At 40.4% G+C, this 27,636-nt stretch overlaps 1 long non-coding RNA gene across 2 annotated transcripts in view; it reads right to left on the minus strand.

The window, feature by feature from the left end:
• The window catches only part of LOC142071534 (uncharacterized), a 201,809-nt gene extending 183,882 nt beyond the window's left edge, over positions 1–17,927 (minus strand). For both annotated transcript variants that reach the window (XR_012667613.1, XR_012667614.1), the window contains exon 1: positions 17,849–17,927. This is a non-coding gene — a long non-coding RNA (uncharacterized LOC142071534). The remainder of the gene's footprint in view (positions 1–17,848) is intronic.
• Positions 17,928–27,636: the final 9,709 nt, after the last annotated feature.

The following is a 27,636-nucleotide window of genomic DNA, read 5'->3' on the forward strand; positions in this document are numbered from 1 at the left end:
CTTGTATTACTAAAAAGGTATGGCCACTTGCTTGACTGCTGTGGTATGATATTTAAAATGTTCAAGAAACTCAACTAGCCTCAGCCAACTTATTGCCTGAAGACAAAACAGGATAGTACAGGAAAGAAAGAGTCAATACCGTACCAATTCTTTCAGAAAATGGGTTCTCACAGTGTGTTCAGTTCCCCTTATGCTTCCAAAATACACCCCCCCCCAAAACCACCTCTATTCATATCAGATCTATTTACAAGTTAGAAGGCTTTCAATACATCATTTAAGACCCAATCCAACTGTTCATACCAGCTCCTTAACTGTTCTGTACCTTTCTGTAGCTTTTACCCAACCAGAGCCTTTCACCTCTGCAGGTGAAGACTCTGGCAGGGGGGGAGGCAGCAGGGAAAGGCTCTATCAGCTACCTGCAGTGGGGAAAGGGTCACTGCTGCCAGAGACTTTTCACTGACGTGTGTAGCTACACACCGCAGTGCGGACACATCTTGCTTTTCACTGCAGCACATGGCTACACATACCTGACACGCCACCACCAGTGATGTGAAGTGTAGATGTACCTAAAGTCACTGTGCATATGGCAAGTTATTTAGAAAAAAAAAATCTACTAAATAAAAATATATACTGACTTAAAACAATACTCATAGCATAATTAGGCACTATCACTTCATTTACTGATATTACGTCACTCTTGGACAGAATGCAGGATGAGGTCTAGAAATAGATAGGTACTCGGTATGGGATAAACATGAGGACTGACATTCACCAGTCCAACTGTTGGATTTAGTATCATATTGCTATGGGACATACACAACTTTATTAAGGCAATCTTTCCAGTTTGATTCTGGTTCTTCTGGAAAGGTTCACAGGGGGCATAGTTCAGTTTGGCATTTCAACTTGCCCACTGGGACATGGGGTTGTGTGAGATGTTTCCATTTTTCAGCAACCCTGTAAGCTTCTTAATAAAATTATTTCCAAATGCTACACGCTGGTCATGGTGAATCCTTTTGCAAAAACACATTTTAAAACAAAGTGAATAAAGATTTTGTCCACCATAATCTTACCTGACTTGTTAGTGGTAGGGTAGGCCTGAACAAATTTAGTGAGGTTGTCTACTATGCCTAAAATATATTTATATCCTCCTTTGCTTCTTTCTAGATGCAGAAAGTCTATTAATACAAGCTCTAACGATTCTGTTGTAACGATGATAGTTATTTCAGCATAATTATCAAACCCTGAGCATTTACACCAGAACTTATTGCGTGGCAAGCTGCGTTCTGTGCACTAACTCTCCATGTACACCCTGCTGTTCCGCATTAAAAATTCCCTAGTGAACTCTAAGGTACTGTTGTTTCAAACCGCAATATATCAAAGCATCCTAGGAAACCTTTAGTGGGTATCGGCAGGATCTATATGGACAGTTTATGAATATCATGCTGGAGCACTGTAGATTTACATCCCAGTTTGCCGTGCAGTAAAGTGCTCATGTAGACATGCCTTTATTTATTCTTGAGTTAATGAGTGCTTAAATACCATCATGATGAGCACATTAAAGATGAATAGTTTACAGAGAAATTGTGTTCCTCGTGATCTATACGATGTCCTGAAATTTACTCCATGGGACCCAAAAATGCAAAGATTTTCAATTGCTAGATGTGAAATTCAATCAAAAGGAAATATGAAGAAGTTATTTTCCCTATAGATAACCTATTTGAGAATGAATTCAGTGGATTCTTAGTAATGTGTTACTACGTATAGTGTATGTAATAGGAATAAAATGTTTACATTAAAACAATTGCCTTTAGTTGATAATAAACATAATGAACTAGAACTCCCTAAACATTTCATGCAGTTTAAGTACGGAGTAGTAGGGAACATTCTGGGCACATAGTTCTAATGTGGAATTTTGATCAAATGGAGTAAGTGGTTCAATACCAGAAAGGTATAAGGTCCTACAAAAGAAATATTCAAACACCTGTGTGTGGTACTAGGTAGAATTCAACTTGGTTTTAACCAAGAATATAAGATAAGATGTCCTGTGCCTGTTTCTGTTTCTTTTGTTTAGTAAAAATATTCTCTTATATTGTGTGGGTTAAGAATTGTGTTTAATCAAGAACTGTGACCCAGAACTGAGTGGTGTATGGAATGATCTGAAAAGAAAATTCCCACAGCACACTCATTGATGTCAAAGGGACTGCTCAAATGCTTAAAGTGAAGCAAGTGCTTAAGCGCTGTGCTCAATCACTCCCACCAGAGAAGGCTGTACAAAATGTACCATAAAGCACCAAAGAGCTTTTTCATTTAGCTAGTGAATAATATACTTACATGCAACTTTTCAAATGCTGCACTATGGATCCCGCACTGGAGTGCAGCAAGGAGTAATGACTCTAGTGGCCAGAAAAGATGTTTTAAAGTAAGTAAGTAAGTAAATAAATAAATAAATAAATAAACTCCCTCAGCCCCTCAGTCCAATTATGTTTTATATTTATTCATTTTACGGTTTGAAATTTGCTTTTGATGAATATTAGAGCATTCTGGCATAAAATTAGCTTTTTTGTGAATATTATTTACTGAAGTATTTTGTATCTTTTGAATAAATTAGCACCCATCCTATACCCCCCCCCACACATCCACCCCTCTGTTCTGGGCAATCAGATAGTTATTTAAAATGAAACTATATGAGGGGAATAACCACTCAGCAACACAGTGTAACCTTTGCAGAAGAATCAGATTGTCAGTAATTGATATAAAATATATTTTTTGACAGAGCCATTATCCCTGCTATGCACACTAGCAAACAGATCAGTTTTGTAGCTTACTCTGAAGATCAGCAGATTTGGGATTTTTCAGACCAAGTGGGCTAATGAGTTCAAAAGTTGAAAGGCCCTCATCTAGAATAACTGATAGCAACTCTTTTAAACTGAGAGTGCTCCATCTTGAATGCTTCTGTTGACCGTCACTGTGGCTATATCATATTGGGGGGTGTCTCAAGTAGGAAGTTACTAGACCATTTACAGCTTTATAGGTCAAAATCAACACCTTAATAAGCTCCACTCATTGACCAACTGGCAGCCAAAGCAGAGCATAGAGCCCTGATATCACATATGCAGATGCAAGACGCACTGCTCAATAAGCAAGCAGCCACATTCTGCACTAGCTTCAGTTTCGAAGTGGATTTGAATTGTAACCCCACACAGTAGTCTAATCTTGAGTTGACAAAGTCATGGATCACAGTAGAAAGTATTAGTGTCAGCAAAGCAGAAATACTTGCATGTTCTCAGAGACTGAACACAAATGGGTTGCTTACAGAGATGAGCAGAAATTCTTTTGAATATAACACAAGAATTTTTTAAAATTATTGTATACAAATAAAAATTAAAAGTCCTTTAGTCACATAAGCACAGAGGTGAAAGTAAGCCGGTACGGCCCAGTACGGTGTACCGGTAAGAGCTGGTGCGCTGTACCAGGACCGGCTTTCAGAGAGGGCAATTTAAAGCCCTGGTGTAGCGGCAGCGGGGCTGCGGTGGGGATTTAAATGGCCCCGGAGCTCCAGCCGCTGCTACCCCCACCCCAGCCCTTTAAATCCCGGCCTGAGCCTGCTGCCCGAGCCCTGGGGCCGCGGTGGAAGGGCTCTGGTGGGGATTTAAAGGGCCCAGGAGCTCCAGCTGCCGCTACTGCCCCAGGGCCCTTTAAATCCCCGTCGGAGCCCTGCTGCCAAAGCCCTGGGGTAGCGGCGGTGGGGCTCCGGTGGGCATTTAAAGGGCTGGGGTGGTAGCGGTGGCTGGAGCCCCAAGCCCTTTAAATCCCCACCTGAGCCCTGCTGCCTGAGCCCTGGGGTAGGGGTAGGGGGCTCTGGTGGGGATTTAAAGAGCCCCGGAGCTTCAGCCACCCCTACTGCCCTGGCCCTTTAAATCCCCGCCGGAGTCCTGCTGCCAAAGCCCTGGGGTAGCGTGGTGGGGCTCCGGCGGGCATTTAAAGGGTTGGGGCAGTAGCAGCAGCTGGAGCCCCGGGGCCCTTTAAATCCCCAATGGAACCCGGTCACCGCTACCCCAGGGCTCGGGCAGCAGGGCTCAGGTGGGGATTTAAAGGGCCCCAGGAGGGTAGTGGGGGCTGGAGCTCTGGGGCCCTTTAAATCCCCACCAAAGCCCCGCCACTGCCACTACCCCAGGGCTTGGGCAGCAGGGCTCAGGCCGGGATTTAAAGGGCTCAGTGCTCCAGCAGTTGCTACCCAGAGCCCCAGGATAGCGGTGGCAGCCGGGAGCCCCCAGGGCTCCCCAGTGATTTAAAGGGCCCGGGGCTCCACTGCATTAACACTGCATAAAACACTGATAATAGTTCCTTTCGATCGCCACATGAATGAAACTGCACAATTCAGTGGTAGCAACTAAAGTGTCAGAATTTACCCTCCATTACCATCCAGTGGTATCTGAGATATATCATAAGTATTTTTTAACCTAAGTACAAGGAAACACGACAGTATCTCAGACCACTGGATGATAACCATAAGGTAAATGTTGACAGTGATCACTGTAGTCCTGGAAATTCCATTGTCTTTGGAAACTTTATTTACAGTAATTTCACCTTTAATTTGATGAACAAATCTTCTTTGTTTTATAACATGTATCTATTCATTTAACTATTCATCTTATGGTTTTTTTTTATATAGTGCCCTCTAAGCACATCCCAGATATTTGGGTCTTCATGTCAAGGTCCCACATGGAGTTCATGAAACAAATTCTTAGGTGGAGACATAGTTCCCCCCATCTGAGCATCAGGTCCCTTGAGTCTTCTGATCCTCTTTCTAGTCTGGGAGAAGAGTCTCCGCTTGGGATATAGATGAATTATTTCCTCTCTCCCCACTCCTTCTTCTTTCCTTTTGCCTTTTCCCATTACTTTAGCTGTGGTGGAAAAGCTTTGTCAAAGAACACTTTGCAGCATGTGCTGGAAGTATGATTTTTTTCAAAATTAATGTAAGGGATTTATCAGTAACATCAGCACCACCACATTAAATGTCAAATCATACATATGCTGGCTGATGTTCTATGTCAACAAGAGATATAGGGGAATGTAAAGCACGTCCATCCATGAGTAATGGTATAGATCTGGCCATGAAGGGATCAAAAACAAATACTTATATGAAACTGTAAATAGGACATTCAACATTATATTACTGATGATTTTATACCAGAAACACTATGTGATTTTACAGAATTTGACTCTAATATAACACAAAACACAATACAAATTATTGTTTTCCTACTTAAGAAATATCAGGCTTGATGCTTATATCATGTAGCACAAAAATAGTAGCTTTGAGGAACAGAAGTTTAATTTGCACTCCATGACATTACGGAAACACAAACGAATGTGGCTATAATCCCTCCATACAAAAACCCTGAATAGGTGTAGTAATGATCTGAATGTTAAACACATTACTTAATATTGTTCACTCACATTTACTGATTCTTGAAAAAAGACACACTATTAAAATCCCAATCCTGTACTGTCAAGTTTACCCTGAATTAATGTTTTAGTTTGATCATTTAAATGTTTCACAAGTAAATATTTCAATTTATTCTAGTAAGGTCCATGACAAAGCAACTAAGTCTTTAAGAGTTTGCTTGCCAGAATGATTTAGTCTTAATTTTTAATCGGATTGTGCAAATTGGTAGTCTTAAATAAAAGCCTTCTGGTAAGGAGTATGCAACTAGAATTTAGCACATAATCTGACATGATTACAAACATCACATACAATTGAGGCATGATTACACTAACGGGAAAACGGTATGTAAAATATACCAAGAAATAAGGGCCAGATCCTCAGTTGGTATAAATGGAGGAAGCTCCATTTAACTTAATAGATACATACCAATTTATACTAGCTGAATATCTGGCCCCTATATTTTCTTTTCAATATGCCTAAATATCACCATTGTTTTGTTTTTGTTATGAAGCTCTGTGTCATAATAAACTACTTAGGTATGTTTAACCAATCAATTTGCTGGGTAAATGGAATAGTCTAAATGCAGTAATTGAGCAATTACAGTAATTCATTCAATGTAGAACTACCCACTCAGATTAGAAGATTGATAAGGTTACACTAAGAAGGCAAAAACATTCTTTCAGACAAACTTTATTTCATTATCATGTAATTTTGTTAGGTTTTATTTTGTTATTTCATAGCTAAATGCTCATGATAAATACATGAGATGCCCTAAGGGTACCAGTGTTTGTGTTTTAGGAGGTCTCATTCAGAGATCATCTGGAATAGCACTATTGTCTAAACTTTGTTTTCACAGAACTGCAGCCTGAATATCTCATGAAAACATGCAATTAGAGTTACCATACTTAAAATGCCACATATACATTTTGGCCTTGATACTTCAGTTTCTTTTGTAGTGTTTGCAGGGAGCACAAGTTTGTTGCAATTCACTATTAGCAAGAGCAGAAGCTACATATGGGTGCAGGTAAGGTGAAGCAGCAGGTCTCGTCCTACTCACTGAGTGAAAGACTCAAGCCTTTGTTTGTTTGCTACCTTACACGCATCAGTGCAGGATACAAAAAAGGATCGAGATGTGGTGTCAAGGTTCCTCCCCCACTCTGAACTCTAGGGTACAGATGTGGGGACCTGCATGAAAAACCTCCTAAGCTTATCTTTACCAGCTTAGGTCAAAACTTCCCCAAGGTACAAAATATTCCACCCGTCATCCTTGGATTGGCCGCTACCACCACCAAACTAATACTGGTTACTGGGGAAGAGCTGATTGGACGCGTCTTTCCCCCCAAAATACTTCCCAAAACCTTGCACCCCACTTCCTGGACAAGGTTTGGTAAAAAGCCTCACCAATTTGCCTAGGTGACTACAGACCCAGACCCTTGGATCTTAAGAACAATGAACAATCCTCCCAACACTTGCACCCCCCCTTTCCTGGGAAATGTTGGATAAAAAGCCTCACCAATTTGCATAGGTGACCACAGACCCAAACCCTTGGATCTGAGAACAATGAAAAAGCATTCAGTTTCTTACAAGAAGACTTTTAATAAAAATAGAAATAAAGAAATCCCCCCTGTAAAATCAGGATGGTAGATATCTTACAGGGTAATTAAATTCAAAAACATAGAGAACCCCTCTAGGCAAAACCTTAAGTTACAAAAAAGATACACAGACAGAAATAGTTATTCTATTCAGCACAATTCTTTTCTCAGCCATTTAAAGAAATCATAATCTAACACATACCTAGCTAGATTACTTACTAAAAGTTCTAAGACTCCATTCCTAGTCTATCCCCGGCAGAAAAACCAGCATATAGACAGACACACAGACCCTTTGTTTCTCTCCCTCCTCCCAGCTTTTGAAAGTATCTTGTCTCCTCATTGGTCATTTTGGTCAGGTGCCAGCGAGGTTACCTTTAGCTTCTTAACCCTTTACAGGTGAGAGGAGCTTTCCCCTGGCCAGGAGGGATTTCAAAGGGGTTTACCCTTCCCTTTATATTTATGACATGTGGGAATGGACACAGATGGACATGGGTGATCTTCATCTTAGCAGCCAAGAGGTACTTCTTATTTCTCTTACACAAAGCAGAAACAATTGGGCAACTGCCTAGAAGGGCTCAGTAGTGCCAAATGGAGTTCTACATTTCCCGTCCTGCTCATCATTTCTTACATTCTAGTCCTACACTTGTGTGGTACAGAGAGCGTATATATCCTAATTTGTTAATATAGTGACTTGTTTGGATAGTGCAGACTATTCATTCCTAACCATTCAGAGTACTGAACATTTATCCAGTATTTATTGATCTGCATATGGAGGAGAGTTTGCTTACAACCCCTTCCCTTTCAGCGGAGAAGGTAATTGTGAATCTTGAATAGCAATGAGGGCATCAAAACAAATAGTACCAGAGTCAATCTCAGATAATATTGTCATCTTTGCTAGAACATCAAAACACCTTGAAGCAATAATGAGAGGATTAAGTGTAAGGATAAGGAATAGAAAAGTACTACAGAATTTAAAAGAGATAAAACCCAATAGGGTCCTGAAGAAATTACTTTTAAAAAACTTCTATAATTTAATAGAAAATGATACCTTTTCTTTAGATGTTACAAACTACCCAATACAAATCTCTTCACGACAGGGCCTAAACCTTTTCCTATGTTTGGAAAGTGCTTAGCACATGATGGACTCGACCTCAATTTAAATAAGAAGTACAATAACAAGGTGTTGTATTAAATTTACAGGAGGGTACAATAATCCTACAGAAAATTTATCATTGTCTATTACATTACTTAGGACTGGATAGAAGCTCAAATGCTTGTCTCTTTTTCACCAACAGAAGTTGGTACAGTAAAAGATATTACCCCACTCACCTTGTCTCTCATAGGACAATGAGGGTGGCTAACTATCCAGAAGGTCAAATGATGCTCAATACAAATAAGACAGAAGACACCACGGTGGATGCAAAGAACAGGAATGTCTGTCTGAGCCAACAAATACACAGTATTTCAAACCAGATGTAGTGAAAAGACAAGTTATGCAGGAGGAAGAATTGAACTATGTAAAGCAAAGCAAGGGTCCCTCCACTAACAAAAGTTATTGGACAGTTCTATGCCACACCATCTATTGAAAACCACCTTGCGACCCACTTGGAAGATAGTGCTATCCTTCTCTGTTTCATACACTCACATCCTCATGAAATTGCTTGCATGACATTGGGTTCTCTGAACTCAATAAGACAAAAGAAATTAAAAAAAAAAGAAGACAAGATGATAGTGACTGTACATCACACACTCTGTACTCCAGCGATACATAATGGGTGAGATCCCCACCACCCCATCTGGGCTCTTTATGCTGGGTAAAAAGACTGGAGAGGCTTAAATGGGTACTGAATTCCTCAGATCTAGGTAGGGTTCCCTGGCACAGGCACTGCAGAAGATAGGTATAAGACTCTCTCTTGAGCATCCCCTTGAAAGCCCTGGCATAGGGGATCCTTCAGGGATGAGAGGGGCACAGAATCATAGAATCGTAGGACTGCGAAGGACCTTGAGAGATCATCTAGTCCAGTCCTCTGCACTCATGGCAGGACTGAGTGTTATCTAAACCGCTCCTGACAGTATAAGTGAGACCAGAGTACGTATCACTGCAGAGATTCCAAGTATAGTACAGAGAGAGCCTGGAGCACTAGGCCTGGTGCAAGACCTGAGGACTGACCCACAGTCAGCAAAGCCAGGCCATGCTTTAAGCCAAAGTGAGGCCCTGTCATAAAGCAGACACTTGCTTATAAGTTCACTGTCTGATACATGAACTTGGCAAATGTACAGCAAGCACTGCTAAAACACAGGCACTCCTAAGTACTAGGTACTGGATATTCATGTAAATACATTGCTGGTAGTTGGTACAGGAACACACTGACACCGACAAAGATGGGAGGACAGAATAATAAATTGGGGTGTTTTCTTCAAGCCAACAGGTACAAAGTGCAGGGTTGGTAACTAACTACGCCAGGAGTGTAATACATAACTTGTTTGTATCAAAGTATAAAAGAGAAATCACAGGAGGAGCTCCTTTGTGCAGCCGAGGGAGCAACAGACTGAGCTGAGTCCTTTGTGATGGACATATATGTTAGTGTACCTGTAACCATGGAGGCAGGGTGCTAGTACCGTGCTTCATTGACAATAAATTTGGCTGAGCGCCTTTGCCACCAAACAGAATCTGTGGTCTTTCTGGGTAGTCCTATCGAGGTCTGCTGAGCCAGCTATCTGCCCAGAGCCGGGACAGCATAAGGAGAGAACACACAGGAATGCCAAGTGATGACTCCAGACATTGCTATGACCTGCAAGGGACCTGCAACCAGAAAGGCTTCCAGAACTTTACTTAGGCCCCCATGGCTAAATTATGGTGGGAGCCTCTCCAGCCCCTGGAGCAGCCCATGATCAGGACAGCTCAACCATGGCTTAAAGTCACCATCTCACTCACTCCCACAGGTTCTGCACCTCTGAGAAGCACAGCTCAGCATCTCACCTCCAAATTGTGTTTGTGTATTATGGGTAGGAAGAGGTAAAAGACAGGAGAGTTGGGACATTTCATTTCTTACATAATGTAGTGATCTAAGTCAGTGGTTCTCAAAGCCAGTCCGCCGCTTGTTCAGGGAAAGCCCCTGGCGGGCTGGGTCGGTTTGTTTATCTGCTGCTTCCACAGGTTTGGCTGATCGCAGCCCCCACTGGCCGTGGTTTGTCACTCCAGGCCAATGAGGGCTGCGGGAAGCAGCACGGGCCAAGGGATGTACTGGCCACTGCTTCCTGCAGCCCCCATTGGCCTGGAATGGTGAACCGTGGCCAGTGGGAGCTGCGATTGGCGACCCTGTGGATGCGGCAGGTAAACAAACCGGCTCGGCCCGCCAGAGGGCTTACCCTGAACAAGCGGCAGACCAGCTTTGAGAACCACTGATCTAAGTATTCTCAATATGAAAGCAAAGATATTTTTGTTTTCTTCTGCCACTGATGTCATTTTTACGGCACTGCACAAATAGCAAAGTCACACACTTTTAAGGTTAAAAAATGGAAGAACTATGTTGTTTGAATGCTCTAATATGCAGGCACATTGGGCAGCTTGGTATATTACACAAAGCAACTGACTTCATTATTATAATCCATTCCACTGGCAACAAAGTTGTATACCTTTCCCTTCATAAATAAGAAAGTAGCAAAAGAAAAAATGTTATATCTGAAAGTCTTATAGTATTCCATTGTACTTCTCTCTGGTGCAGGATATTTCTCAAGCATAGCAAGTTTAAAAATAGACATTTACACTATACATATTTGCTATTATCAACATTATTAGGGCAATTTGTTCTCATGTTTCAAGGCATAAAATGATTAACAGATGAGATGAGTAAGGATCTTTTCCATGGTATAGTACTACAAAGAGATGTGCAAGGTGCAGATGAAGCATCTGGCATGACAGCAATCCGAAACAGACCAATGGTCTGATTCAGTCAGGCAATTTGCATGTACTCTGGTGGGAACACCAGACAAGTGGACATATTGGGCACCGCCATCCATACCATTTTCATAGCGTGTATTTGATGTATTCTTTCTAGATTAGGAAGGTGCTTGGAAAATTGTGCATTCATATGTAGAATCATAGAAATGTCAGACTGGAAGGGACCTTGAGACGTTATCTAGTTCAGTCCCTGGCACATATGGCAGGACTAAGTATTATCTAGACCATCCCTGACAAGTGTTCGTCTAACCTGCTCTTAAATAGCTCCAATGAGTGAGATTCCACAACCTCCCTAGGCAATTTATTCCTGTGCTTAACCACCCTGACATTTAGGAAGTTTTTTCCGAATGTCCAACCTAAACCGCCCTTGCTGCAGTTTAAGGCCATTGATTCTTGTCCTACCTTCAGAGATTAATGAGAACAATTTACCTCCCTCCTCCTTGCAAAACCCTTTTTCTGTGTCTGTGTAGGTAGTGTTGCTATGGTACATACTATGGGTAAGTCTACCCTGCAATTACAGGATGTGATACCTGAGCTGGCTTTAATCCAGTTAGTTTAGGTAGTGGAGCAGCAGAGCTGTAACAGCACAGTCTGCAGTATTGGGTGCCTGCCTGGAATACTGGATAATGCCTCAGGTGGCTAGTCCACACTGAAGTCAGTGCTGCCGCTTCTTCTCTGCTCCAGCACCCAAACTAGCTAGCTTAAAGCTAGTCTACAAGTGCTGTTATAATGCCCCCTGACTGCAATGTAGACATACCTGAACACAGTTTTGCTGAGCTTTTCCAGCTGAGGACCACTGTGGGTTCATCAGTGTTGTTGCTTCCCCAGTAGAGAATCACACCACCAGTTGTATCAGCAGCCACATATTTTCATTTATGTACAAAGACACAAGATTTGCCTTCCCCAAAAAGGCTTCAGAAGGAAAGTGGCTTCAGCTCAGTCTGGGTAAGTGAGCCTTATCAAGTGATACTTGATGACAAGTTTAAGCACTTAGAGGAGTTGGCAGGGGTTATGACTGCATCATTAACTGTGACCATATGTCTATCAAGAGCCTGACTGTCAAGGAGGTTCTTAGCCTTTGGGACTTACTGGATTCTTCAGGGTTCCTGAATTCACAGGGAAATGGGCATATCTGATCATGGCCCTATCCTTTTCACCTTGGGTGGTGACATTATTGTTTCTTTGCAAATGTGGACATTATCTCTTCAGGCAAGAGAAGGCAAGATAAGAAATTAGATTTTGTTTAAAGATGATCCATACAAGGGAAAAAATGATTTTCAAACACAAAACAGCATTTTTTTACTTTAGAAATCCAGGTCTGGTCTACCCTAAAAAGAACTCATCGATGACCAGAGAATAAAGCTAAGCAAAAAAAAATGTGGATGAATAGTTTATTTGTAAAAAAAAAAAAATGTGGTTTTGGACATCCTGAAGATGTTTGTGAATTTGACCCAATTAGTTTTGGCTGGGGAAGGATTTTTTCAGGGTCAGCAAAGTAAAAGTGAGTCTGAGTGTCCCTTTTATAATCTTTCTACCAGGTTTTAGGGCACTTCTCTGGGATGTGGGAAACCCAGGTTCGAATCCCCACTTTGCAGCAGGGACTTCAAGTCAGATCTCACCACACACACCTAGCAGAATGCCCTAACCACCTGGCTAGAGGTTATTCTGCAGTGGGCTGCTCTTAATCTCTCCTGTTGAAGCTGTTCACTTTGTATAAATACTTAAATATTCTTTGGGCCAAAGAGAGAGAAGTTGAGAATGACTCTTTAGCCTGATGATTAAGGCATTCAGATAGGAGTTAGGAGAAGTGGATTCAAATCCCTCCTCTGAATCACAGACTTCTCCAATTTGCTGACAAAGTATTTTCAGAACCAAACTGCATGTTTCCCCTGACTTTTCAGTTTGGTGGCCAAACTGAAAAATATCAATTATTTGCCCTTCTCTAATGGAGAATTAGTGAAATATTTACATCACAGGAGTTATGATAGTGAACCCAAAAACAGGAAGGTATTTCTAATCAGACTATGGGAAAGTCTTCTTATTTGTTTCTTTATTTATGTTGCGTCTGGTTAATTCCAGTTACTTAAGCATATGCATAAAACTTTAAGAATTTCATTGGGACTACTCATGCTTAAATTTATGCTTTAAATTCTTTGCTTGATTGGGGCTTTTTAATATTTTGGGTAAATGAAATCTTTATTTAAGGGATGGTTTTCACATAAAAGTTTTACTGGTATAACTATTTGGCTCAGGGGTATGATTTTTTTTTAATCAAGAGTTGTACAGGTTAAAGCTCTCGTGTGGATGCAATTACATCAGTATAAAAGTAACAAAGTTATTCTCCTACCCATACAGGAATACCTATACCAAAGCACACTTATACTGTTATGATTATGTACACATTAGGAGGCTGTACCACTTTAACTATAGAAGTATAGTTAAAGTGGTACAATTTTCTCGTGTAGAAAAGCCCTTTTAAAGTGTCAACATTCTCTGTCCTCTTAATTAAAGTGTGTGAAATTTAGCAGGATCTCCTGCAAACCCAGAGAGAATGAGTCTTAACATTCCTGATAGTCTTAAAATAAAGTTTAAGACAAAATGACCATTGGAGTGGGAGGTGGAGGGGAAGGAGAGAAAAGGAAAAAAAAACACATACTTTTCATTCCTTCTTTATATGTTAAAGAATTAAACAAGGACAAACCCCAATATTTTATACTTTGCAGTTCACCTCTAAAGAAACTGAAATAACATATAGCACAATGAAGGAGGGAAATGGAGGCCAAAAGGCACCATTGTGTGACACATTCTCAATCTGACTCTGAATATTTCAGCATAATTACACCAGCATCAGGGACGACCTCAGAATGAAACCCTGCCTAAGTCTTTCTCATGGTGGGTTTTTTCTTGAGCCTGGGTGTGTTTACATAGGGACTAAGTGTAGTGTCTCCATCCATTTGTAATTAAAGGGTCAGCACAGCAGATCCAGAGATGTATATCCCTAGTCCTGCTGCTGCATATGGGCTGTTGCCAGGGGATTCTTCCTATGGAGGGGTGTGTGGCTGCAGTCCCTGAAATGCCAAGGACTGTACCAGGCTGACAGGTCTAGAAGACTTTGAAGGTAACCAAGCATGGAGGCCATAACTTCATGGATCACTGTGGCCAGATCTGTATCTGATAGGCTGAGACACAATGTTCTGGCTATGGCTAATTAAGCATCCAAAGAAGACTGAGACATCAGTAAGGACTCCCAATGCTTGGGACCAATTTATTAATCTGACTTCAGGGGTCTTCAATAGTGGGCGGTATTATAGAGGAATAAAATTCCTTAAAGTGTTTCTCTGTCCATACCAGCATCAACTCAATCTTTCCTGGGTTCAACATTAGCCAGCCTCTGAGTTTGGCTAGCTATGAAGACAACTGCTTATATTGGATGTAAAGAGAGCTTGGATTTCCTTTCTGTACCGCTGGCATTTTACCCCATGTTGTCTTGCCAGCTCTCTCCATGACTTCATAAAAATGTTGAATGAAATATGGGAAGAAAATTGAGCCTTGTGGGACATTGTAGCTTTCGAGGTGGACGAATGGCTACTTATAGCAATCCTCTGGGCTTTATCCAAAAGGACGGCTCTGAGTCAGGGTGTTTCTGTTCACCGTTACAGACACTTAGAGACAGGACAAAAGTATCTGATGACCAACTATCAAATGCCACAGAGAGGTTCAACAGGATGAGTATGGATATATTTGGCATATCTATGGACTGAAGTAGGTAGTTCCTGACTATTTGAGCCTATGTGAGAGCAGTGTTCATCTCAAATTACGTAATATATTGTTTGTAGTGGCCAGTTTGAAATTTCAGAAGCTTTGTTCCTATCTCAACATTTTTTTGTTATGTCTGATGTGTGCACTATCTTCTGGAAATCACCAGCTGTGAGAGATTTTTCCAAGGTTGGTGTTTAATCTCACAGTTTTAAATCTATATGTTACCACTCGGATCTGAGTAGTATTTAGACTTCTATGAAGACAATTTTCAATGGATGGTCTTGTTTCAATTGCTGTAAAAGGACTATAAGTTAGCTTTATTTTTATAACCCCAAATTGTCATATAAATAGAGGGAGTGTCAAGAGAAATCCTAATATTGAATAAGGAAGTGATAGAGGCATTGGTGTTGTGTTTTTAATGTCAGCTCCAATGAACAAGGGTTACTGCCCTTCTGAAGCCACCAGGGCTGTCAAACTCTGGGATTAGTGTTTAGGAGTAGTTGTATAATGTATGACCCTGAATTATCTCTCAGGGCTCATGTTCAATTAGTCATGAAATGTTTTCTTTTCTCCACTAAAGTAATAGCTAAAATATTACTGGTGCCCGTGCCCTCCATGACTCCTGAGGCAGGTACGCTTTTGTATTTTGCCTCAATCCTCTAGAGTTAACTAGTGCATATACTTATAAATTGTATTAGGTCTAAACCCAAACACTGTGTCCAAACACCCAGGATGAGATTCTGGGTTGCACTTCTAAGCCCTATCCCAAGCACATCTCCTACATCGGGGCTTATGGAGGCATCCTCAGAAGACAGTCTTGCACTTGCTTCCTGCAGTGCCTGCGTTGGGGGGAAACCCATCCTCCCCATGCCAGTTATGAGGCTTTTCTTTTCAGGTCCTTTACACCAATGCCTTTCAACCTTTCCACACTACTGAACTCCTTTCAAGAGACTGATTTGTCTTGCATACCCCCCAAGTTTCACCTCACTTTAAAACTACTTCCTTACAAAATCAGACATAAAAATACAGAAGTGTCACAGCACACTATTACTGAAAAATGTCTTACTTTATCATTGTTGCCATACAATTATCAAATAAATCAGTTGGAATATAAATATTGCACTTACATTTCAGTGTATATTATACAGAGCAGTATAAACAAGTCATTGTCTGTATGAAATTTTAATTTGTGCTGACTTCATGTAGCCTGTTGTGAAACTAGGCAAATATCTAGATGAGTTGATGTACCTCCGGTAAGACCTCTGCATACCCCCAGGGGTACGTGTACCCCTGGTTGAGAACCACGGCTTTACACTTCTCTGGTTCTTTTACCTGGTGACAAGGAGCCAAAGCAGGGATGAGGATCTCACCCTCAGTCATTAAGGGAAGAGAGATGATTAGGGAGGTGCACCTAAAACCTCTGGGCCCAGGTACTCCTCTGAGGTGATGTCACTGATCTAACAGAGGAGGGACTAGGCTGATAAACTGAAGCTGGCAGGACTCCAACCCTGATTTATATAAGTAAGGCCTTTGAAAATTCTATTGTTCCTTCCAGTCCTCAGAGTACGTGGCTTATATCTACAATTAGGGAAACTTCCACCAAATATGAGCAGATTTACCTTAAGCACAGGGAGAAACCACCAACTGATCTATAAAAAGACAGGCCTTAAGCACAGGGCTCACCCTTCCATTCCACTTTCCCATTGAGTACCTTTTCTCTCATTCCCCTACACAGTGGCATCTTCCATATAATGTCCTCTCCCTTGTCTCTTTATGCTTTGTATACACCTTTCCTTTCCTGGGAGCCAGGGCTCAAGCTCAGATTGTTTTTCTATTCTTTGTCCACACAGTATGGATTGATCATGAACAAAAACAATGGAGAGTGTTTGACAAAGCCATTGGAGAATTGAATCTCTCAGGGAGTGGCAGTAATTTCGGATGAGCTAGAAGTTATGCAGCATGAGGAAACTACAGAAAATGTCAGATTGTTTCCTTTTGGGACCAAGAATCACTACTAGAAAAATTAGGCTACTGCAAGATTTATTGGTTGAAAGTGACCTGTTTGAAAGTCCCTTTTTAAAATCCTACCCAGAGGGAGAGTTTAAATATAATTTTCTCACCTCATGTTCATGAAAAATAACTGTGTTTGGATGTATGGTCAGATCCTTGTCTTGGTCATTTAATTCCTACTCTGTCAAAGTTCTAGAGAGGGATTTTCGGAACCCTGTTCCCCTACTGTCTAAAGCAGAGTCTTAACTCACTCATCCAGTGTGAATGTTCAAGTGTGCAACTTAAAATAGACTTCTGCCAGCACATAAGAGAAAAACTCAATTACTTGAATGTTAATGGAAACTGAATATAAAAGGAGTGGAGCCACAGACAAAGGAAATTCACTTTTAAATTTGATTACTTATAGATATTTGATAAATTATGGACTTTTTTGTGGTAATCATAAAAACTCTTGAAATTGAAATGTCAAGTTGAATAACTATTAATCCTGCCAAAGGAAAAAAAAAATCTATGAAGAAATCTATTGTTTGTGTACAACTTCACATCTCCCCCACAGCACATTATGGGTACTATCAGAAGAGTTCATAAATTAATAATTAATAATATCCCCACCACCACATGGAGGCAAGCTGTGCTACAATACCTAAGCTTACAATGTGAATAAATGAAGAAGAAGATACCTTAACTCGGTATCATGGCTTTAAAGTCAGCCTGTTAATGTTATTTGAACATAGTTTATTTGTGTTTAATTATTTAGTGCCACTGCAAAGTAGGATGCTATCAAGAATGCTACTCAAACATGAACAAAATAAGATACAAATGCTTTGACAGAAAGAATTTTCAGCGTAGGTTTGTGTAATATCCACAGAGAATGATGTCCTCCTGTATGGATTTTAATTTAGGTTGAATTAATAGATAAAAGGAGAGGCTGACAAAACCCAGAAGGATAGCACTAGGAAAGTGAACTGAATAATTCTGTCCAAGAAATGCAAATCTGAAAGTTCATTAGCACAGTTGGTAGAGAAGTAAAAGGAAAAGCATCAGCTGACTGAGAAAAGTAAATAGAGTCTAGCTCACCCATAAAGCATCATATTGTCAGGTCTCAGACTTAGTGCCCTTTGCCTGGAAGATGTTCAGAACTGTCAGAGAAGATTCTTTTATCAGATTTAAAACAAAACGAAGTGTCACACCTTTTTATAATTCAGTGAGAGATGGGAGACCTTGATGAGTAGTGAACCAAAACCTTGCTGAGGAAAATTAGATCTAATGACCAGATTCTAAAAGTACTAAAGAGTCATAGAATCAATCTTATTGTCATTCCAAGTGAAGTCACGCAATGCAGACTGCAAAGCTGACTGCTTTCTTTTTTTAGAGAAACAAGGTGGGTGAGGTAGTATCTTTTATAAGACCAACTTCTGTTGGTGGAAGGTACAAGCTTTCAAACTACACAGAGCTCTTCTTCTAATGAAGGAAGCAGCGTCTGAGCTAAATACAAGTTGAGACAGATTGTTAAGCAGAAGGGATAACATGTTGGATGTGGTCAATGGGATTTAAGAATGTGCTTAACTTCAAACATGTTTTTACATGCTGTCATGAATAGAGAAGCACTTAAGCATGAGTACTTTGTATATCTTCCATGCAAAGAGGACTTTCTTGAATTGGGGCTTTAGTGCTCACTTATTTTACTGGCATAAACGTGGAGAAGTTAAAGCTCTGGATTTTTAATTGGCCTAAGTCCCCATATATGAATAACACAGAAGTTTGAAATTGGTATCTGGATCTTATTATAATTTCCAGTCCTGCTTTGCATTGCTGGAATAATCTGCCTACACAGAGCTAATTACAAGATCAAGGTTTAACACTTTAGCCATTTATGTAACAACATCATATGTTTTTGGAACAAACTGGCATTGGATCCAAATATAAAGTTTCTAAATGGGCACTGGGTTGAATTAAAACCCCAGCTGTAAACAATCCTTGAACTTCAAAGGAGTTCAATTCCAAACTTTGCTACTTGGGTACATCTTCGTCTGGAACACTACAATTTTCATTATCAGTGTGCATGTGTACATTATTTTACTGCTATAGAAAAATGACTCATTGGTCAATGTGCCCCCTTGTGGCTTCACACCGCATTGCAGGAATTTCACCTTAGCCACCTCCTTCAGACAGCTGTTTAGGCCATGTGATAGTCTACATTTTCTTATAACTTGGCTCTCCAGCTAGGTCACATTCAGTCCCACCTCTTCTGGGATAAACCAAGAGTCCAAGAAACTGATAATCCATCACCATCACTCTTCAGCCCAACTCCAGACTCAATAGTCCTTATGTCTTGTACCAAGGGGTTTTGATAATCTTTATCCCTTGTGCCACAGGCTTTCCAGACCACCTTCTTCCACACGCCCACTGGGGAAGCCAGCCTCTCCCTCTGCTTTGGGTTCCAATCCAGGGGCCCTGTAGCAAGCACCCAAGGTTCATCTATTCAGACCCCTTGCTTCTTCCCTGGGCCATTTCCTATCTTAGTCTGTCTCCAGGCCTTTCCCAGAGCCTCTTCCTGGGCTCAGAGTGTCTGAGTATCTCTCTAGGCGTCTTCTCAAGACCCACTGCAGAGAGTTTCCTAGCACCTACTGCAACCCATCGTGCTCTACTGCAGGTGAGCTTTCCTACATCCCTTACAGGTCACTCCTTGACCCTGATCAAGTCTTCCTGCTCCCGTTAGGCCTCTCTACCATGGCAAAGAACCCTGGGGCATACTCACTTCCTCCAGCTTTTTTTTTCCCCTTCAGAATTCCACCCGGTCTCTAGTATAACTACCCAGCTCCTCCCCAGCTGAGCCCATTACTAAATTGGGCATGGTCTACCTGCCAGGTGCCACTGGGTTTGCTAATCGGGCCCTCCGGTGCCTTTAACCCTTTGTTTGCCAGTTTGTGGTTAATACACCACATATCACTTCTATATAATATTCATATATGAATACATACATGTAAATAATTATATCCCCTCATTTACTTCCTCTCATCTCCTTCTCTAGCTGTCTCTGTTTCTTCCTATCTCTGTTGAGAAGGAGAAAAAAAAAGACAATCACATTCACAAATGCGGTTGTTTCTCTGAACTATTGTTTGTATATGACTAGTTTAATCATGCACAACATTTAGCTTTCATTACATTGAACATTTTTAGAAGTAGATGCCTCTGAGCACAATAATGCATAATTTGCATTAATCTTGCTTTTTCATTATCTTTTATAGGGATAAAAGACATGCTAAAAAATTACTCCCTATTTTTAGACTACAATAAATTTACAAATTACACTCACATTAAAACACACTTAATTTACCAAACTCTTCCAAAATATCTAAAATTTACAATGCTTCCCTTTTTATAAGAAAAGAAAGAAACCAAAATTTCCTAAAACAGGTGCCTAAATACTGCCCCTATAGTGGTGCAAATATGTGACTGAGCATAAATAAGTTTTTCCAGGCAACAACATGGTACTCAGTCTAGGCATTTAAATGCGTGTTTTCACACTCTGTTACCTATCTAATTTGTTCGCAGCTTGTTCAGGGTAAGCTCCTGGCGGCCCATGAGACACTTTATTTACCCGAGCGTCCGCAGGTACTGTTTCTCGCAGCTCCCAGTGGCCGTGGTTCACTGTTCCCAGACAATGGGAGCTATAGGAAGTGGTGGCCCGGCCCACGCCACTTACTACAGCTCCCATTGGCCAGGAATGGCGAACCGCGGCCACTGGGAGCTATGAGAGGCCATACCTGTGGTAAACAAAGCATCTAATGGCCCGCCAGGGGCTTACCCTGAACAAGCCATGAACCAAGTTTGGGAACCCCTGACCTACTTGTATGTGCAGTTTTTACAAGTGTAGCTTGGATTTTTTTTTGTTTTTTTAAACACTAAGGGCTATAGGATTTGTCCCTTAGCTAAATGTAGAAATGTCACATTGTATTTTAAGTAGAGCTGTTTGATAAGTTTGACTAAACACTTTAAATCAAAAATCCCAATTAATTGAAACCCAAGCAGTGGGGAAATATTGGTTTCAACTATTTTTTTCTGCTTAAAAGAATTTTGAAAAGAAAAATTTCAGAATTGTTGAAATGTTTTATTTTGACATTTTTTAAATGAAGAATTCCAAATTTCTGTTTCAAAGACACATTTGTTTAGAAATTTGGTGTAATATTAAAAAGGCTTTTTTAAAAAAGGTCAAAATTGAAATGAAATATTTTGATTGACCCAAACTAACTATATATTCGGATATTTGGTTCGCAAAAATTTTCAAGATTAACTTTTTGTCCCAGTTTGGAATGGGACCATTTTTTGATATCTTGAAAATTTTTGCAGAATGGGAAAATATTTTCCTGCCCATCTAATGGAGTGCTATCCATTGTAAGTTTCCTTGCAAATTATAAAATGTATAATACTTTTACATCATTCGTTTGAAACCCTCAAAACCCCCGATTCTACAAGATGTTCCACTCAGGAAAATGTCTCCACATGCACAGAGCCTAACTGACATCAACTGATCTGGTGCATCAACTGATCTCTGCCAACCACCTGGCCAGATAGGGGCCTAAGTCCCTCACAGCCCAGAACTGCGGTCATTGTCCAGCTCAGATACTGTCCTCAAGGTTCTGTAACCTTGATTTATGCATACCCTATTAGTAGTTTAAAAATAAGGAATAAAGCCAAACAGAATTCTTTAAGGTTTGAGCCTCCAGGGTGGTTACATATAATTTAACTTAGTAGAGGCCTCTGAATGACACAATAAGTGATCAAATTAAAGACCTTATTTAAAATAAAGCAGTTAATTGAGCAAACAGGCATTATAATATAACCATACACTGTGTTATATTCACATTATAAGATGAAATGATGCACCCAGGAGTGTTTGGTCCCTGGATGAGAAGAATGGAAACAACCGTTTCTCTAATGGCACCTTGATGGTGGATGAGTGTGCCTTTCTAAAATCAGTGTACTACCCTTTAAAAAACAACTCTTGAATTAATTAGTATTAATTCCACCTTTTGTACCATAATTAAATATTTTCTACTTTCTTATTGGCTATTTAACATTGAGCATCATCATAATTAGTATTTGCGTAAACACTACATCATTAACTATCAATATAGATAACATTTTTTGAAAAATTAACATTTTATCTAAAACAGTAGTAAAAACCAATTAGGATCAAAACAAGTTTACAACATGATCTGGAGTTATGTCCTAACTTATCTATAACTTTTGTTCACACTAACAAACCCAATTTCTCATACTTCTCTGTTTTTATCTTAACTTACATTAAGAAATCAGTAGAAATTAATCTTTGGCCTGACACATGCTATAGGCTACCATCTATTCCAATCAGCAAAGACTGTAGGATAGGATCCCTATCATGGGCTTGACCTTGCAAAGCACTGAGCACTCTGGCCCTGATACACCAAAGCATTTTAAGCACAGGCTTAACTTTTTAAACCTCAGTGGAACTACTCAGGTGATGAGAGTAAATAGAGGCAACACATCATAGAACCACGTGGTTAGAAGGGACCCCCAGGGTCCTCCAAGCTAACCCCCTGCCAAGATGCAGGATTTGTTGTGTCTGAACCATTCAAGACAAATGGCTATCCAGCCTCCTTTTGAAAACCTCCAGTGAAGGAGCTTCCTTGACTTTTGTAGGCAGTTTGTTCCATTGCCCAACTGTTCTTACAGTTAGGAAGTATTTTTTTATTGAGATTTAATCTAAATCTGCTGTGCTGTAGTTTGAACCCACTGCCTTTTGTCCTGTCCTCTGTGGCAAGAGAGAACAATTTTTCTTCTTCTTTTTTATGGCAGTCTTTCCAGTGTTTGAAGATTGCTACCATATCCCCCCTTAATCTCCTCTTTTTCAAACTAAACATGCCCGTTTCCTTCAGCCTTTGCTCATATAGCTTGCATTCCATCCCTTTGATCATGTTTGTTGCTGACCTCCAGATCCTTTCCAGTTTCTTTACATCCTTCCTACATGGCGGTGACCAAAATTAGGCAAAGTACTCCAGCTGCGGCCTAACCAATGCCTCATTGCTAACTAACTTGCATTCTTTGCCTCTGTTAATGCAACCCAAAACTGCATTTGCTGCTTTTTTTTTCTTTTTTTGCAACAGCATTGCATTGCTGATTCATGTTGAGGTTGTGATCCCCCACAACTCCCAGATTCTTCTCAGCAGTGCTGCTGCCAAGCCAGTTATCCCCCATTCTGTATTTGTGCATTTGATTCTTCTTCCCTAAGTGTAGCAACTTACATTTGTCTTTGTTTAATTTCATTTTGTTGTCAATAGCCCAGTTCTCCAATTTATCAAGATCCCTTTGAATATTATCTCTATCCTCCAAGGGGTTTTCAACCCCTCTAGCTTTGTGTCATCAGCAAATTTGATCAGTATGTTCTCTATTCCTACATCCAGGTAATTAATAAAGATGTTAAATAATACTGTACACAAAACAGATACCTGTGGAATCCCACTTGAGACCTGCTTCCAATCTGACTTCATTCCATTAATACCCTTTGCTTGCGGTTGTTTAACCAATTATGTATCCACTTAATGGTATTTCAACCGAGCCCATGTTTTTCCAGCTTACTCATGAGAACGTCATGTAGGACTATGACAAAAGCCTTGCTAAAGCCCAGGTATACTGTGTTCACCACATTCCTCCTATCCTCCAAACCAGTTACCTTGGCAAAGAAGGAAATCAAGTTAGTATGGCATGATTCGTTCTTAGTAAATCCATGCAGGCTGCTAGTGATCACCCCTTCATCCACCAGGTATTTGCAATTTGAATGTTTTATACATTACTCTAGTAGCTTCCCAGATATCAAGGTCAGACTGACTGGTCTATAGATCCCTGATTTCTTCTTTTTTCCCTTTTTAAAGATGGGCACTATGTTGTCCCAGAAGACTGGAGAAGGAGCCTCTTCATATGGCACACCTGACCAAGGAAAAACTGATTTGATCTGAGCAGTCATAGCACAGCAAAGAGATATCTAGAAGTGAGGTTCCCTCTCGTGAAGTAAGGTAGAGGGCAGAGTGGGAGTCAGGAAGGATACCATAATGGTAGGGGACAGGAATTCTATACTCCTATCTCTGGAATACAAAGCATCTGGGTACAGAGGTTAGAATATTCACATACTTAGATGAAGCTAGACAGGAAAAGTCTTAATGACACTTTTAGAATGTCAGTGAGACTACTCATAGGCTTAACATTAAGGACATGCTTAAGTGCTTTTCTGAATTCACCTTCAGATCAAGTCCATATTCCGTACATTATTTTCCCCCTTCCTCCCCTCTATCCATTTCGTTCATTTCTCAAGGAGAAAGTTCTGAGGATTTTCTCCATGCAATTTGATTGAATTCCAAACTGGAAACAACCTTAATAGAAAATCAGCTTATTGTACAGTAAAACAGTTTTCCCTCCTGAGAAAAGGGGTATTATTTTAGTCTAAAGAAGGTGTCTATTACTTTAGAGTTTAAGAACCCACACATTGCTTCTAGGAGAGAGAGGCAATTACTTTTAACTGCTGTGCTCAGCATGAAAACATTTTGGAAAAAAATGTTTCTCTTAATCATATTTTGATATCAGTATTTAAAAAATAAGTAATAGAGAACTAAAATCTATGTTAAAATTATAAATCTATTATCTATTGTGAAAATACTAGCTATAATGTGCATATTCAAACTATGCACATACCATTAACATTTTAAAATATGACCCTATTTTCAATAAATGATTCCACGTTAATCCTTTGAGGTTTTCCCCTTAATTACTGTGTTTATTTAAAACCTAACATTCAAAAAAAACCCAAAACACCCCATAGTTGGATTCATTGGTGTAAACCCTGATTTTCTGACTTTGATAACTTATTACCAACAGCTTTGACTTATTATTCAACAGCAGGTTTGGAATTAAAATTACAGAAATTTTGCAACAACAACAAGGCTTGCATGATTTATTCCAGTGCATATGGCACAGAGAACAGACTCCTAATATTATATTTGCAATGTTTTATTTGGTATGTGTGATGGTTTTGGTTACCATAAAACATTTTCTAAAATCAATTAAGATTGCTGAGTTCTTTCTCCTTCTGTTTCTCCTGCTATGGAGAGAAAGTACCTGCATATACTGATTTAGAGTAACAGCCGTGTTAGTCTGTATTCGCAAAAAGAAAAGGAGTACTTGTGGCACCTTAGAGACTAACCAATTTATTTGAGCATAAGCTTTCGTGAGCTACAGCTCACTTCATCGGATGCATACTGTGGAAAGTGTAGAAGATCTTTTTATATACATACAAAACATGAAAAAATACCTCCTCCCACCCCACTCTCCTGCTGGTAATAGCTTATCTAAAGTGATCACTCTCCTTACAGTAAGAAAAGGAGTACTTGTGGCACCTTAGAGACTAATCAATTTATTTGAGCATAAGCTTTCGTGAGCTACAGCTCACTTGATCAGATGCATACTGTGGAAAGTGTAGAAGATCTTTTTATATACACACAAAAAAAGATCTTCTACACTTTCCACAGTATGCATCCGATGAAGTGAGCTGTAGCTCACGAAAGCTTATGCTCAAATAAATTGGTTAGTCTCTAAGGTGCCACAAGTACTCCTTTTCTTTTTGCGAATACAGACTTACACGGCTGTTACTCTGAAACCTCTCCTTACAAGAAAACCTGGATTTGTGCTGGAAATGGCCCAACTTGATTATCATACACATTGTAAGGAGAGTGATCACTTTAGATAAGCTATTACCAGCAGGAGAGTGGGGTGGGAGGAGGTATTTTTTCCTGCCTTGTGTGTATATAAAAAGATCTTCTACACTTTCCACAGTATGCATCCGATGAAGTGAGCTGTAGCTCACGAAAGCTTATGCTCAAAAAAATTGGTTAGTCTCTAAGGTGCCACAAGTACTCCTTTTCTTTTTGCATATACTGATATTCAGCAATTGAAAGCCCCTAATGAAGTAAAGCAAAAGAAAACAAAGCGGAACAGTCACAAGCAACCCATTCAAAATATTTACACTATGAGAGTATCTAAAATGGGCCCAAAGGAGCATTCCAGTAGTGGCTGGTGTAAAAAATAAGTGCTTTTGGTAGACTATCCCTCCACCACCCCAACACAGACACACTCTTGCTGAAACTGGAAAAGTAGGAGAAGAGGCTTCAGGGAGCGAGTGAAGGCAACATTACATTCTGGAGCTGGCAATGCAAGTGTGACAGTAGTCTAGTATATTAGCATCTCTCAATATCTGGTGTGGCATCAGGTTGGAAATGACAGCATCTGACCTGGGGAAACAAACAGGATGCATTTTTAAAATGAATGTGAGGACAGTGAAAATCCCCAAACCCAGAGGTGCTTTCATATCACAACCAAAAACCCCTTTCCTCCTTGGTAGCCATTTGCATACTAGTGGTTTGAATTAGAATATTATTTCTGCAACCTGAACGTGCAGCAGATATCTAATCTACAAAGAGCAGTTTTGTTGCTGAATTTGCAGCACACATCTCAGAATGACACTTTATGGAAAGACAAGCTGGCTTTGTGTGTTTTATGTGGCATAAAAGAGAGCACTTTCAGATGAGATATTATCCTGTTTGAACAGTAAATATTCAGAATAAACAGAGGGACTGACGCCCGCCATGCATGGCACTCCAACTGTGTGCTGGGCGCAGAGGGTATATCTGCACGGCCGATGGAAGAGAGCGGTCCAGTCTAGATCAAGGGACTCAGGCTAGCAGGGCGTGCACTAGTCCTCTAAAAATCCCTGCGTAGGCACAGTGCTTTGAAGTTGTGGCTCTATTTTTAGAGCCCTAGCCCAAGCCACACCAGGTAGGGTCTGTTGACCCAGATGGGACGGCTCTATTTTGTGGGCAGTGTAGACGTACCCAAGATGCTATAGGATCGGGCCCATGCGGTCCTGATTATAAGTAGGATATGTTCATTAGGGACCCAATTCAACAGCCCATTCATATGCAGCAAAGCACATAAACATGAGCTGAATTTTAGGCACTTGCTTAAATCCCATGTAATTCAATGGGATTAAAGAATATGATCTGCTGAATAGGAATAGACCTAAGCACTTATTTAAACACTTTTCTGAACTGTGATATAGGAAAGGTCAAAAAGCAGTTCCCTGGATCTTAGCTTGTGGCGTGAATGAATAAGCACATGCTGGGGATTCAGGAGATCCGGAGTTTTAATCCTGCTTCTACCACTAACTAACTGTGTAAACTAGGGAGACAAGGTGGGTGAAATAATGTATTTTATTGGGCCAACTTCTTCTGGTGAGAGAGACAAGCTTTTGAAATTCCACAGAGCTCTTCTTCAGGTCTTCATACCAACATGGCTATACAACATAACCTTAACCATAACTCGATAAGTTTATAGAGGAGATAGTATGATGGGATAACATGGTTTTGGTAAGTAAATATTCATGGTAAATAGGCCCAATGGCCTGTGATGGGATATTAGATGGGGTGGGATCTGAGTTACCCAGGAAAGAATTTTCTGTAGTATCTGGCTGATGAATCTTGCCCATATGCTCAGGGTTTAGCTGATCACTATATTTGGGATCGGGAAGGAATTTTCCTCCAGGGCAGATTGGAAGAGGTCCTGGAGGTTTTTCGCCTTCCTCTGTAGCATGGGGCATGGGTCAGTTGCTGGAGGATTCTCTGCTCCTTGAAGTCTTTAAACCACGATTTGAGACCTTCAATAGCACAGACATAGGTGAGAGGTTTTTTGCAAGAGTGGTGGGTGAAATTCTGTGGCCTGCATTGTGCAGGAGGTCAGACTAGATGATCATAATGGTCCCTTCTGACCTAAATATCTATGAA

The sequence above is a fragment of the Caretta caretta genome, chromosome 3 (genome assembly GCF_965140235.1).
Source record: "Caretta caretta isolate rCarCar2 chromosome 3, rCarCar1.hap1, whole genome shotgun sequence".
Taxonomy (NCBI): domain Eukaryota; kingdom Metazoa; phylum Chordata; order Testudines; family Cheloniidae; genus Caretta; species Caretta caretta.